This window comes from Megachile rotundata, chromosome 1 (assembly GCF_050947335.1).
Source record: "Megachile rotundata isolate GNS110a chromosome 1, iyMegRotu1, whole genome shotgun sequence".
Classification (NCBI taxonomy): domain Eukaryota; kingdom Metazoa; phylum Arthropoda; class Insecta; order Hymenoptera; family Megachilidae; genus Megachile; species Megachile rotundata.
In genome coordinates this window covers 15,924,356-15,940,136 of record NC_134983.1, presented here as the reverse complement: position 1 = coordinate 15,940,136, position 15,781 = coordinate 15,924,356, and the positions used below count along the sequence as shown (strand labels likewise).

General features: G+C 38.5%; 1 protein-coding gene across 7 annotated transcripts in view; it reads left to right on the top strand.

The window, feature by feature from the left end:
• The window catches only part of LOC100876384 (uncharacterized), a 365,375-nt gene that overhangs the window by 62,063 nt on the left and 287,531 nt on the right, over positions 1-15,781 (top strand). The gene's annotated exons all lie outside the window — the stretch shown is intronic.

Below are 15,781 nucleotides of genomic sequence, written 5' to 3'. Positions count from 1 at the left end.
TCGAATGTATGGATCAGTAGATGTGGGAAGTTATGGATGAGGAGATGTAGGAATTGGAGGATCTAGGGATTTTTGGGGTGTTGATATTTGGTGATGAGGAAATTTGGGTACTGGGATTATTTAGAAATTTAGGAATTCGTGGATGTTGAAACTTGGGGGGCATAGAAATTTGGAAATTTTTGAATTTGGGGAATTAGGAATTTGGTGATCTAGGGATTTGGGGATATGGAGATTTGGGAATCTAGGGATTTGGAGCTTTTGGAATCTGGGGATCTGGGGATTTGAAGCTTTTGGAATTTGGGGATCTGAGGATTTGGAACTTTTGGAATTTGGGGATCTGGGGATTTGAAACTTTTGGAATTTGGAAATCTAGGGATTTGGAGCTTTTGGAATTTGGGAATCTAGGGATTTGGAGCTTTTGGAATTTGGGAATCTAGGGATTTGGAGCTTTTGGAATTTGGGAATCTAGGAATTTGAAACTTTTGGAATTTGGGGATCTGGGGATTTGGGACTTTTGGAATTTGGGAATCTAGGGATTTGGTGCTTTTGGAATTTGAGAATCTAGGGATTTGGAGCTTTTGAAATTTGGGAATCTAGGGATTTGAAGCTTTTAGAATTTGAGAATCTAGGGATTTGAAATTTTTGGAATTTGGAGATCTGGGGATTTGGGGCTTTTGGAATTTGGTTATCTAGGAATTTAAGAACCTAGATATTCGGGGGTCTAGGAATTCGGGAACCTTCAGACTTGGCGATCTATAGATTTTTGGAACTCCGGTATTCTGTGACGAGGAAATTTGAAAATTTTAATATTCATTAACATAGAAATTTCTACATTTAAAAATTTCCAAAATTTGAACACTTGAAAGGTTTGCAATTTAGAATTATAAAAAGTTTGAGAATTCGGAAATTGTTAAATTTACATAGGTATCCTTATTCAAAGGAGGTTGAGGTTATACCAGAGTGTACTCTGTCGAGTACACTTATGCTTTTGTTGAGAAAATGGCCGTGTTGAGGAGCGAGCACACCATTCGCTTAAATGCATACAATGCAGACTGAGGACTGTGTATTTAACCAGCGAATGAAATTTATTTCCAACTTTATAGATTTGAACATTTCCAATCCACCAAATTATCACATTTTCAAATTTAAAATTCATGAAATTTGCAAACTTTTAAATTCAGAATTCAAACTTTTCAAATTTTCTAACTTTCATGTTATCAAATCTTTAACTCCCCAAAATTAAAAAGCACTAATTGAAATATCAATTGAAATATTAATTAAAAAATCGTCAAAATGTATTTGATCTCCCATCGAAAGCTGGCTTCTCCAGCTGAAATCAATTAGCGAGATGTTCGCCGACTCGCACTGTTTGTGCGAAAACAACAGTATTTCCGCGATTATTGTGAAGCTCACATGATACGAGTGTCGGAGTAATTTTAACGTAATTTAATCGTATTGCGTTGCAGCAAACGCTGTTGACTCGAATATTATGTAGCATTTAATTTCGCTCTAGTTGACCATGTTCTCTCGCGGTGTTCCGTTTTAAAACGGATTGAATTGTATTACGTACGTTTTGGTAACCCGGAGTTTATCTCTTCGTATCGGTAGCCAGATATTATTGACATTGATATCGAAATCGTGTACATTGTACAAATAAAACGTTTCGAAATGATACAGACAGGTGACAAAATTCTGCCACAAAGTTTTTAGTACAACCGTAGTATTTACATAGACTTGAATGGTTTGGCTGTTGATACAACTAGTAAAGATGAGATATTCTTAAAGATTCAAAAATTTGGAGATGAAGAAATGGTTAGAAAATATCAAGGTGGAGAAAAGATTTGTGAAACTTGGAGATGAAAATTAAAGACTTCAAAATTTAAAGGCGAAGAAAATTAAGGACGTACAAATTTAAAGGCGAGGAAAATTAAGAGCTTAAAAAATTGATGATGAAAGGAGTTGAGGATCTGAAAATTTGAAGATGAAAAAATTTGAAGAAATTAAGTTTCAAAGTTTGAGAACTTGAACATGTAGAAATGTATACATGTAGAAGATTTACATGTAGAAAATTTGCAAGATCTGAAAAGTTGGAGATCCAAAACTAGAAGATATAACAATTCCAAAATTGAAAGATATGAAAATTGAAAAATTGGAAGAAATGAAAATTGTAAACCTATAAAATATGAAGATATCAAAGTTTACATATGTGTCCAGAGAGAGTAGCAGCCGATATCGTGTACGAATATCGACGTTTGGAAGGGGTTGACGATTCATCTATCGTATTCCGCTATTGGCGAAATTACCCGCTATTTATGTAGAATATAGGAAGGTATAATTGTACATAGGTGGCTCACCACGTGGTGGTTGTGTGGTAGCAGCTGTTCGTCGAGCCACGTTCAATTCGTCCATCGTGGTCCGGTAATTCCATATGTTCTCGAAACCTCCGGCTTCCTTTATGCGCTATAGACCGTTGAAAATTCGCGTACGTTCGCACGCGACAACAAGCACCGGCAATAAGATAATACGGTGTCCCCGTAGGCAAGCGAGTAAAACGACGCCTCTGTTCAACCTCTCGTTCCTTAGACGACAGCTATACGATTTCTATATATAATTTCCTTTGCCGCGTTATGGATACATTTTGCGAAAGAGTTGCCGTTAATTTGAAACACACCTCCAAGTGTTTGGACTCGAAACACGCCTACGGCCGAGAATAGACGCTCCTGATGCTCGCGGAATTAATGGATCCTCGAACGCCCCAGGATTTTGAGGAATTGCCCTCACTTTCGGAAATGACGCGCGAACAGACCTCGAACTTGCTCTGGTCAGTTACCCATTCGCTTGATATTTCAATTATGCTTCTAAACTACCTTCTTTTGCTAATAAGACATTTCGTATTGTTTCTTAATGGACGCAGTTTTTAATTATTACTTAATAACAATTTCTTATTTTTATATTTTTAATCCAGGATTTATAAATTTTAGGAGAAAATTTTGTAGATGCAATATTCTTCAATTTTTCTGATTTCTGAGCTGAAAGTCGCAAGTTTTTATATTAAGGAATTACTTGACTTTAAAATTTTTTATTTTTATATTTTTGAACCTCAGGTTTCTAAATTTTAGAACTTCGAAGGAGAAGATTTTCTAGATACAATATTCTTCAATTTTTTTGCTTTCTGAACTGAAAGTCGCAAGCTTTTATATTATCGAATTATTTGACCTCAACATTTTTGATTTTTATATTTTCGAACCTCAGGTTTTTAAACTTTAGGACTTTGAGGGAGGAAATTTTATAGACATCCAATTTTTAAATTTTTCTGCTTACTGACCTGAAAGTCGCAAGTTTTTATATTCTAGAATTACTTAACCTTAAAATTGTTTATTTTTATATTTTCGAACCTCAGGTTTCTAAATTCTAGGACTTCGAAGAAGATTTTGTAGATACAAAATTCTTTAATTCCTAGATCCTCAATCTCCAAATCAAATTCTCCTTTTTCCTTCCATATAAAATATCCACAAATTGCATAAATTATCAATGTTCATCAAATTGATTTCCCAAGTATCTCCCAAGTATTCCTTAATTCCTCAACAAAACCACTGACCCGAAATAGTATTTCCCTCTCCATCCCTTCAAATACCAGAACAAGCAGAAAATAGATTAATCACGTAGCGAACAAAGATACAGTACTCAAAGCATATTTGACTACCACGAGCTTAGTAATTCGGTTCGTTTAAGCACGCGAGAGTTTCCGAGCTCCCCAAAGTCATTTTGCGTAACTCGTCTCCGTAGACTTCGAAAATCAGATACCAGAATTCAGTGTGAACTGTCACTTGCGCGACTGTTAAACCACAACCGCGCGTGTAACGCGCATGGTCTAAGTTTAATGGTACAGATTAACCACCGATGGAACGCGCCAGTACATTCTCCGCTTTCGAATCGGATAACATTCAAAATAGTCTGTAGATCTCATCGAGCTTCAAATTTGATAACCGCTCGAGCGAAATTATCTCGTATGAGCCAGTTTCGAAGAGTCTATTCATCCTGACAAGATTCCTCGACATTGCAAACTTTTGAATGGCTCCTCAGTTGACCCGACTTCCCAACTTCGGGATTGAACGGTCTGAAGGGTGAAGTCTTCGAATGAACTCTGATGAATCGTATCAGGAAGATGTTAAAGTTTTAGTGTGGAGATAAATCTGGCAGAGAATTGGTTTTTGCATTTTTTATTAGATAAAAATTTCTTATTAGGTAAATTTATGAAATTTGAATATTGTGATGTTCATAAAGTTGAAATTTTAATATCCAAATACTTATTATATTTATCTCTAATGCTTCCCTATTTATACATACGTACAATGTATGTACGTATACATATGTACATATTTATATATGTATGTGAATAAAGCTGATTGAAAAAGGACTTGTCTCTTTGCACTTGCAATAAAAGAACTTAAACTTCATTTAATTTCACTCAAACTTAAATTTCAATGTCAAATAAACCAAAGCATTCGTATATTTCTATCCAACGTCTCCATATAACGTGGCAATTTTTCCCTCGTGAAAAAGCACTCGCAAGGCAATGACCTTGGTGCTGAAACAAATGAAATAAACGAGGAGTAAAATTACAACGAACGTTCACTTTAATAACTTCAGCTTAACCTACAGAATCGCTTTGAAAGTAATATAGGGTGGAAGTTGTGTCTGAGGAAAGTGCCACTGTGAACTGATTAATCTAATCAAAGCCGGCTTCAAATAACGAGGTCCGATTAAAATTCACTTTGTAAGAACGCAACATCGAAGCTCCTTGTGAATTCATTCGAGAGAAGTTTCCGTTAATACGCGGGCTTACAGTAATCTGTTATTCCCGCTGCATCCCCCGTGATGGCGGGTTTACGGCAGATAATCTGATTAGGCAGCTCCGAGACAAGGCTCTTCTGTGTAAATCGAATCATCGAAATAATCGCGTTCCGCCGCTCAGCGTGGAATTATCTTTCATTTTCGTTGACCATGGACCCCGAAGGCACCACTCCATCCGACCAATCCTTTTGTTCCACGAAAATTCAATTTCGTTTTATCGGAACGACTTCGCCGCGAATCAACGTTGCTCCACGAAAATTTCCTCCCGAATGAACCTCACGGTATTTCCTCCTTGTACACGCTGGATAAATTTGTTTCGGAATTGCTTCTGATTTTAATTAAGCTTTGAAGCTTGTTTGCCTCCCTGTAACGCATTCTTTGCGCGTCACTTTTTATTTGGTACACGTGTAATTTTCCTTTGGGTAAGAGAACAATTGAAATTTTTTACACCCAAGAATTAAATTTGCGTTGGTATTTTCTGCATGAAGATAAATTTTTTAAATTCTGTAGTAAATACGATTTCTCTTTAGATAAATACCTCTGTGAAGCTAGCTTCCACTTGAAGAATAGATGGATTTTTAAAATTCCACAGTGAAATAATACGATTTTTCTTTAGATAATCCTCCATGAGAACCTAGTTCCTCCATTTGAACGGATGGACTTCTAAAATTCTACAGTAAAATAATAAGATTTCTCTTCAGATAAAGTTCACCCCTTGAGAAAAAAGTTCCCTCCATATACTCGAACATTTAACAAAATGAATAGTCGGTGAATCACAGGAAGTAAGAATAACATCCCTCAATTTCCGCTTATGGAAGATACATAAAAATGGTAAATACAGCACTTAACTAATTATGGTTTTTATGCGGGTGTTTGTTTTCAAAGCATCAGAGACAAAATGGTGTGCTAAGGAGTATTGCTCGGCAGCGAATGAAAAGAAGAAGTCGACGAATAATTCCGACTGTGATTAGCTGATTACAAGGCACCCAGCCATTTCGTAACGCCACATTCTCTAATTACGCGGTACGTCGCTCGAACAAAAGAAGCCCTGTTTTCCATGACTAAGAAAAAGCGGAAGGACAGATTACCTCGTTCGTGTGTTCGCCTTGCACTAAATTGCGCGTGCTGAGGGAACAGGATGTACATAATTAGCCGTATTGCGATTTACGAGTACTTCTGAGCCACCTTTGTGAACCCTACTTATATTCCCTTTCGGTATCGCGTTTACGATTCTTGATATCGTGATATGAATGTCATTTGAGGATTTGGGAAATTTAGGGAATTTTGGGAATTTGGGAGGTTTGAGAATTTCGGAAATTTGGCGAATTTTGGAAGTTTAGGGAATTTGGCGAATTTTGAGAATATGGGGAATTTGGGGAATTTGGAGAATTTAGGGAATTTGAGGAATTTGGGGAATGTGGGATGGGACAATGTGGAATTGGGGAATGTGGGATGGGACAATGTGGAATTGGGAATGTGGAATTGTGGAATGTGGGATTTGGGAAACGTAGAATTAGGGAATGTGGGAATTGGGAAATGTGGTATTGGGGAATGTGGAGTGGAGGAATGTGGGATTTGGGAAACGTAGAATTAGGGAATGTGAGAATTGGGGAATGTGGAAATTGGGAAATGTGGGAATTGGGGAATGTGGGAATTGGGAAATGTGGGATTTGGGAAACGTGGAATTAGGGAATGTGGGAATTGGGAAATGTTGTATTGGGGAATGTGGTATTGGGGAATGTGGAGTGGAGAAATGTGGGATTTGGGAAACGTAGAATTAGGGAATGTGGGAATTGGGAAATGTGGTATTGGGGAATGTGGAGTGGAGGAATGTGGGATTTGGGAAACGTAGAATTAGGGAATGTGGGAATTGGGGAATGTGGGAATTAGGGAATATTTGAATTGGGGAATGTGGGAATTAGGGAATATGGGAATTGGGGAATTTGGGGAATCTGGAAAGTTTAAGAAATTTGGGAAATCTGAAGAATCTGTGAAATCTGTGGAATCTGGGAGATCTGTGGATTTAGGACTCGAGGAGTTTATAATAAATTCTAAAGATCTACTGTAACTACTTAACTTAGAATATTCAGAACTCAAAATGTAATAAGATATTTAAAAAAGTCAAAAATCTTTTCCAAACATATCAATTCACCATAAACTATCCTAAAGAACGTTTTCTACAAAAACCTTGCCTCCACATGTCACCAAGAAGTCCCAAGTCCATTTCTCCACCGCCAGAAACAAAAAGCGAAGAATAGAAAAATTGATTCGAGCGCGAACAGGTTCGAGATGAATGGCGCGAAGCAAAACGAACTTTCGTCCGCGTAAAAGTAATCGGCAAGTAGTTTTTGCGGGCGTGCAGACGACATGGTCGAAAAATTGGTCTATTGTGGCTGCGGCTTAATATCGCTCGAACATTGGTCCATCGAGTCCATTCACGAATGACCTGTCGTAGCCGGTCTAGACTTACCGGCTGGTCGAGCAGCCTTTTTGAGCCACGAAGCACCGCAAATTCAACGGACCGGTCAGTAGACGTCGTCGGGTCTGGCACGAGCTGTTAAAACGAAGCGGAAAACCGAGATTGTACGAACGAATGGCTCGAAGATAAGTAATAACGAGCTGGCAGATAGGTTCTCGATAATGATGGCTTTTCGATCGATATCCTCTGTGTGTATTATGTGGTCGTCTAGATTCTCGATGTTTGTTCTCGATCGGCATCGATGATAGGCTTAGAAAACGTTATCCGGTGTAAGTTAACGCGTGTTGACAGTGAAAGTTGGTTTTGCAGAGATGGAGATACGCTGGGTCTGCACCTTGTGTGTTTAAGGTGGAGGTATACTTTGCGAAGTTTGGATGTAGTTTGGAATTTGGGGAGTTGATTTGGGGATTTTAGGAGCGGGAATTTTTCGTTAAGGGATAGTAGTGTGGGAATTTTGGAAATTTTGGGATTTCGATGTGGGAAGTGTAGGAAGTTCGGGATTGAGGAGTGTGGGAATCTTAGAAGTTTTGGGAATTAATAGTGTGGGAATTTTAGAACGTTTGGAATTTAGCAGCGTGGGAATTTTAGAACGTTTGGAATTTAACAGCGTGCGAGTTTTAGAAAGTTTGGGATTTGGCAGTGTGGGAATTTTAAAGGTTTTGGGATGTGGGAGTGAGTGAATATATCTATTCATATGTACATATGTACAATATATATATTCGTATGTTCATCTTTTCATATGTACATATGTGCAATATATCTATTCCTACTGTATATCTTTGCATATGTACATATGTGCAATATATCTATTCATATGTACATCATTTCACATGTACACATGTGCAATATATCAACTCATACGTACATCTCAATCCTTAAAGTATCTTCGCCTATTTCACCTAAAGTATTACACCTTTCCTTAACTAAAATCAGCCCGACTACGTTTCCAATTTATGTATCAAGTATCAGCAATCCAAAATTTCATAAACTAACCTAAGAACAATACCACATACTAACTCACACTAAATTCTGAATAACAATAGCATAATAGAACGAGACAAATGTGTGGTAACGACAAATTCGACGTCGTAAACATCAATTACCGTGTTCTCGCCTACCCCGTCGCACGAATTCATTACGCGTCGTGAATTAATTAATCGAGCTCAATTCGTGTTACCCTGCATGGTTGTTTCTACCGGTAACTCGCAAATTTGCGCGCTACTTCTTAGACAGCTTTCAAAACAATTTTACCCTGGCTTGTCAGCATCGAGAGGGTTATTAAGCAGCTCATTAAACAGCGAGATGTATTATTCAAATTACTCGTCTCTCGACTGACACTGGTCATCAATCAACCAATATTCCGTATGCTAAACGCTGTCTTTTAGCGCGCGGCGCTATCGAGAAAAATTCGTTCCAGTTTATAAACACGCTCGTACGACTTATCTACTCTGACAATGTGTGATAAAAAGCTGACAACCGTAAGTTACGGTAACGATACTTGTAAGAAATACTATGCTGTTTATTTTTTTATTTGTGAGAAGGTAAATGACACTGTTTGAAAGTAAGGTAACATCTGTGGGATGGTACAATCAGTCATGCAGTTGTTATATTTCTGAGGAATTAGGGAAATGGGGATACTTGAAGATTTGGATTTGAAGAATTTGGAAATTTGAAAGTCCTGTAAAGTTCCTTAACAAAGTTAGAGAACTATGGACTGGGAATATAAAAACAATTCTTCCTAACTCCAACCCAGTCTCCCAAAGTGTATCTCCATACATTATGCCTTTATAATCCAAATATTTCAACCGCAGCTATCTTAACCGATCTCTCATGATTCTGAAGTACTTAGATAATTCTGCATCGTATCTCGAACAGTTTGACGCGAAGATATCGATTCGATTCGCGAGCAGTCTGTGCTCGATTCGTCCGAGAGTGAAGCACCGGTATGTCTCTCGACCAGCCATACCGGTTGATCGAGCAACCTTTTTGAAGCATGAAGCGCAACAAGTTCAACGAAGCGGACTGTGCGTGGTGGATCGGCGTCGCACGAATAATCGAAAATAATGCAGTTTCGTGCAATTAAAAACAACAAGCTGATTGTTTTCACGATCAACAAAGCTGTTTTGGTCTCGCTAAGTGATTCTCCGAAACAGCGTGAAATATAATAACCGAACGCAGCAGGAAATCGTATTACATTCTCAGCGTGGTATTCTGCACGGTTGCTTAAATTTCAATATAAAACTATACGAAGCGTAACGTTGCGTTCGGACGCAAAGTGGAAGCGATTGCCTGCGATGGGAAATGTATATTTTGTCTGGGGAATTTCACGTAAAAACTGGTTGTTACGAAGTTTCCGAACTTTCCACACTGTTCTATCGGTTTATTTTACCGCGTGTGTTGAATTGCTTCCGTTTTCGCGTCGATGGCTAACGAGACTAGTTTGCGAGCTGCTCAAGTAGCTGGCTGAAATAAGCGTGCGATGGAGAAAGGTTGAATGGAAAAGGTGAAGTAGCGGTTTAAGAGATGTACGATAACGATAACGGAGTAGTTGCTGCGATATATTCATACAGGGTGTTACTCGATTGTACTTTCATTATTCTAATATATTCTACTATTTCTATTACTGTTCTGATACGCTTACCATTTCACTACTTTCTTGGAGGTGTAAAATATTGGGTGACACGTGTCGTAGGCATACGCCGACCATGTGTGACATAACGTATGCGAACACACGTCGACATAACAGGTGCGATATAACACCAAATTGAGGGACTATTTACTCCCACAGTCAACCTTCATGTAGTACACAAATATAGTTAAATATCTCATAACCACATCACCTGTATGTTGGGCTCATATATACCTACATATCTCATAATCCACATCACCTGCATGTTGCTCTCCAATATACCTAAATACCTCATAATCCACATCACTTGCATGTTGCTCTCCAATATACCTACATATGTCATAATCCACATCACCTATATGTTGCAATCAAATATATCTAAATATCTCATAATCCACATCACCTATATGTTGCAATCAAATATATCTAAATATCTCATAATCCACATCATCTGTATGTTGAACTCAAATATATCTACATATCTCATAATCCACATCACCTGTACATTGCGCTCAAACATACCTAACTAACAATCCACATCTGATCAAATCTTGACACGTTCCTAAAAATTATTTGAAAACGACGGTATTCAGGTATAGTACACTCTATTCATATTCGATGTAATCACCCAGTATTATTCGTAAATAATCATCCAGTATTAGAAATGAAGTGAAATTTTGACTATCCTCGATACAACTGATTGTACATAAAGTATCAGTCGAGTTAATACCCGGTAAAATACACGGCAGCCCGAGATATTACAAAGCAGCGAACAACAATAAAGACGGATCGTAAAACGGCGTGGATCCCTCGCAGTCGTTTCGCCAGGGAATTACCTTGTCTACACGCGAGGCGAAACGCGGCGAGTGCGAGTGTCTAGAAGAGAAGATCGAAAGGCAAGGTGCGGTGACCCATCACCGAGCAGCCGGTTACACATCAGCCGGACTATCGGCAGCGGTGCGCTGCTAAGAGTGTGACTCATCCGCTCGTAACCGCCTCGCCGCTCTGCTCCTTCGGCCTCACGCTCATTCCGCTCGGTTCCACTTGGCTCGGCCACGCTGCAACACGCCGCGATATCGCTTTTCCAGCTCCTACAAGCGAAGCGGACCGCTCGTCTGCCTCGTAGAACACGCTCGTAACGTTTCGCGCTCGGGGAAGAACGCTTCTATCAGGCGTGTCTGCTTTGAACGAGCACTTGCTCGTTTTGGACGATCTCACAGAGGCTATCGACGTTAACTACACACGCAATGTTATATACAGCTGCGGACAAAAGCTGAACGATATCGATTTTTTTATTACGTGCGGTAAACTATATTTTTATATAAATGTTCTGGTCGTGCGCTAAATTTTGTGCGGGGTTTGGATTATGTACAGCTGCGAACGAAATCTGATATCGATTTTTGTATTATGGATAAATATATTTTTTAGTAAATCTGGTCATAAGTTATTACGAGATTTTTTGTGGGTTTTATATGTGGCTGAGGATAAAAGTGTCTGGAGGATATCAATTTTTGTGTTAGGTGGATAAATATATTTTTTCGTAAATGTTCTAGTCATGCACCAGATTTTCTACGGGTGTTATACAGTTGTGGTTGAAAGCTTTTGACCGATATCGATTTTTGTATTACATGCGAATAAATATATTTTTTTATAAATATATATCGATTTCTGTGCAATTTCTTTATCGATTTCTGTGTATATTTTTTATAAATGTTTTGGGTCATGCGCTATCACCTGATTATTTCTTGTTAGGTACTTGCATGCGCATGCGGGCTCCTAGTGCTCATGTACGTAATTCAATTTCCTTACACCACAGATTTCTAGCGTTTTGTATACACAATTAATTTTTTTTTCATATAGGCTCCTGGTGTTCTTGTACATAATCAAATTTTTTGTGGCCGAGATTCCTAGTATCGAAGTATATAATTAAGTTTCCTTGTAACACCTAACATGCATATAATATCATTTTCTTGTAACACAGGTTCCTGGTATTCGTACATGACTACGTTTTTTATGGCACAGGCCAGTGTTCATGTACATAATTAATTTTCTTGTGACTTCAAATGAAACACTTGAAGGAAATTGATGCAAGAATTGATATTGTTTGGAAACTTCTGTATAAATTTAAGTAAATTTGTTTAGATATAATTTCAGTAAATAAGTTAGCACAAAAGATTATCGATTATCTTGTTGCCAACCCGTTCACCGTGACGATCGGTTTGAAGCAATTGAATTTCATAACTTGTCCGAGTGATTTTCCCCAGGTGATCCTTGTGGACGTAAAAAAACTGAAAGGCGAGCAAACAACGCTTTCAGCGCATAGAATTATGGGCGATAAAAATCTTGATAGATATCTTGCTCGAACAACGAGCAGTCCTAGTTCACTGTACAACGAAACAGAGAAATCGTGATGCACCGATTACCGCACTCGTTATGTTGGTCCTACACCTTCAGTTACCGAGGGATATTCCGAGTGACGTTTAAAATTACTTCGTGCCGACTGACAAGGGTTCTGTGCTAACCATTCTGTCTCTTACTCGAAGTCTTGACGTAGTTCGTTTTTCTAGGTTATACGAATAATTTTATTTCGGAAATTAACGCAAAATTATTGCAAAATTAAACTTGTTTTATATTCAATTATCAAATTTTGATTGTTAACAAAAATTATAATGTTGAATATGGTAGAGATCTTAGAGATATAGTTAGGGATATATTAGGGGTACCAAAAGTGATCAAAATTTCGTTTGCTTTCGAAAAACATTTATTTATTAAAGAAATCTTAAATGCTAATCAACAAAATAATTTCCATTATTGTCTAACGCTTTTTGTTAGCGTAAAGGCAATTGTTCGATTCCTTTTTTAAAAAGTCCTTCAATTTTTCATTGAAAAACTTTGAAGTCATCGAAGAAATTTTGATTACTTTTCGGTACCCCTAATATATCTTGTGAGGGATATAATCTTCATTCGCTTTGATCGAGAGTTATCTCTACGCGATATATCGTCACGCTCTGAACTACCTGCTATATCGCTACAGCTTATCAACATGCACTATATCGTGACACCCGTCATATCGCAACGCCCTATATCGCCATATGCCGTTTATCGTCACGCTCCCTATATTGTCCCACGCTGTATCTTGCGAGTCATGTATTCGCCATATACTGCCACCTCTCCCCATATGCTGTATGTATCATATAATGCATCATATAACGTCATGAACTATATCTCCCAGAAGTTAAATCGTGTTAGAAAACAAGATCACATTAGTCTGCAATTTGAAAAATTAATGACAGTGTACCACGCAATTCCAGCAGTTTTTAGGTTAAAGTGGCATTCGGTATAACAAAGCATGAAACTAGTTAGGAGTTCCAGGAAGCGAACTCGGGTTCCCAGGGTCGTTGTGTTACACGATTCCGGAATTACGTGAAATGGTATTAGAATTTTTATTCTACGTTCTTAACCGAGTTCATCACCGACAGGTAAGACTACATTTGCGGGAAGTGAATTTAAAATGAAATCAACGCTAAAGACGGAGATAATTCTTAATTTTATGAATGTTCTTATCAGATACCGTAAATTAAATTATAACGAAATGATCGACTTCATAAAGTTTGACGATATCGTTGAATTAACAGTCGTAAATTTTTCCGCTTCGAAGCACGATTTATACGATAACTGCATGAAAATTTCCTCTCTCTTTTATAAAGATATTATGCAGCTTTCGCACATTTCAGTGGTGAACTCGTTAATCTTATTATAACGCTTCGGTAACGGTACCCGAGGGTTTAAAAGAATCTGTATGGAAACTAGGGGAGAATTCTCGCAGCTTCGAGAGCAGACAAGGCTGTACGTTTTCCTTGATGTTATACGTGGGCGCTTTACTATCCGTTTGAGTCGTTCAAGTTCTCTTCATTTGCGTGCACGTTACTTGTTCCATCCCCCACGGTTTTATCGTGATCTTCAGCGCGATTAGAAGTTTCAGCGTCTAGACTCCTGGAGTCCAGTACAGAACTATTCCGTCTATGCAGCTTGGAAACGACTAACGTGTATCTCGTAACTCGTTCGTCAGCAGCGAGAAATTCGCCCGGGAAGGCTCGTAAAATGCAACTTGAAATCTTGTAATTGCGAACGTTGCTCGAAGGCCCTTTAAAACTTGGCCGGAAACGAGGGAACGCATTATCATAACGTCGCTGCTGCTGCTTTAATTGTATCGTTGCGAAATGGCGGAAATGCTGAATACAATTTATGAATATTACGTTGCATTTGTTCTGGTAACAAGTGAATCCAAGATGCAAAGTGCTACTTTGAACTTTTATTCCTTTTAACTATTTATAAATATTGGCGTTAAATATATTTGTTATTTTTCTACTTCTACTATTTTTTTATTTATAATCTCTAGATTTTTGGATTATATATCTCAAGATTTTCATATCATTAGTTCCCATAGTTTCATCAGATCTTAAGTTTTCAGGTCCATAGTTCCCACATTTCTAGATCACTAGATGTCTAGACAACTAGATCTATATATACCTAAATCCTCACATTTCCAGATCAGTGGATCGCCAGTTTCGTAGAAACCCCAGGTCCTCAGATTTTCACATTCTTGGATCCATGGGTTCCTGGTCTCATCTAGGTCTGCAGACCCTTCGATTTTTTATCGCCAGGTCCCCAGATTCTTAGATTCCTACATTCCTACAGTACTATATTCTTATACTCCTAAACTCCCATGCCCCTAGTACATCACGTTCTAAGATTCTCATGTTTCTGAACTCTCCTTACATTCTTATCTTCTTAGATTCTCATGTTCCTACTTTCCCATGTGCCTCGATATCTACATATGTATCCCCACGCACCTCTATCCATAGACTTCTATATCTTTGTATCACTGGATCTCTGTACCTACACCTCTACCCCTAGCTTTATAGCTCAGTACGTCATTATAATTTCATACATCATTTTATCTTCACCTTATGAGTAATATTCCTCTGAGTATTGCAAATCTTACAAAGTAGAACTATCGTATAAAAGTCAATCAGATTGAAACTTGCTACTCGAAAGATGTAGCATGCGCTCTCACCGAATAGTGACCTTTTCAACATACCTTTTCTCTCGCGTGCTGGCAATCGTCATTCGTTGACAACACAGACACCATCGAGTTTTATTAACTCGCCTACTCGTTCGACCTTTGGCACCTTGAGACGCTTTCGAGTGCACCTCCGCTTGCATCGGACTCGATGTCGATGACCTCATCACGAAAGTCGCTATTTTCATCTTGACACTCGGCCTTACTCGAACGGTGAAGTGGAAGAGGTCAATGTCTCGAGAGAAATCTTGCATCTTGGCGTCAATGGAAAGAAATCTTTATTAACAACGAGAAGGCACCCTGTTTTAGATTAAGCGTTTGAACGTAGACTTCGTTTCCATTTTTGTTGATCTCTTCCGTTGGCGCACGACGGTGCGTGATACGTTCGCGTGTCGCACGATAACGTTTTCTGCAATGCAAATGTCAGACACCTAGTTTCTCCCGGTTGACCCAGTCCGAATGCGCTATATTTGTCCCGGTGGCATTCTCAATTTACGCCGAAACGCTTGTTGCGGTTCGAGGAAAGCCACGGTAGTCAGCTGGTTAACTTTCGTGATAGGTGAAAAGTTCATGCATCTATTAGCGATCCTACGGGTAACGATGTTTGGATATGTCAGAGGTCGAGGGAAGTTATCAGAGGGAGGTTCCACACTCTAATAAATCTCTGTCCTGGTTCACAGTGTACGTGCAATTTTTCTTCGCGGCGTTATTGGTTGACTTGACGTAATAAATATTT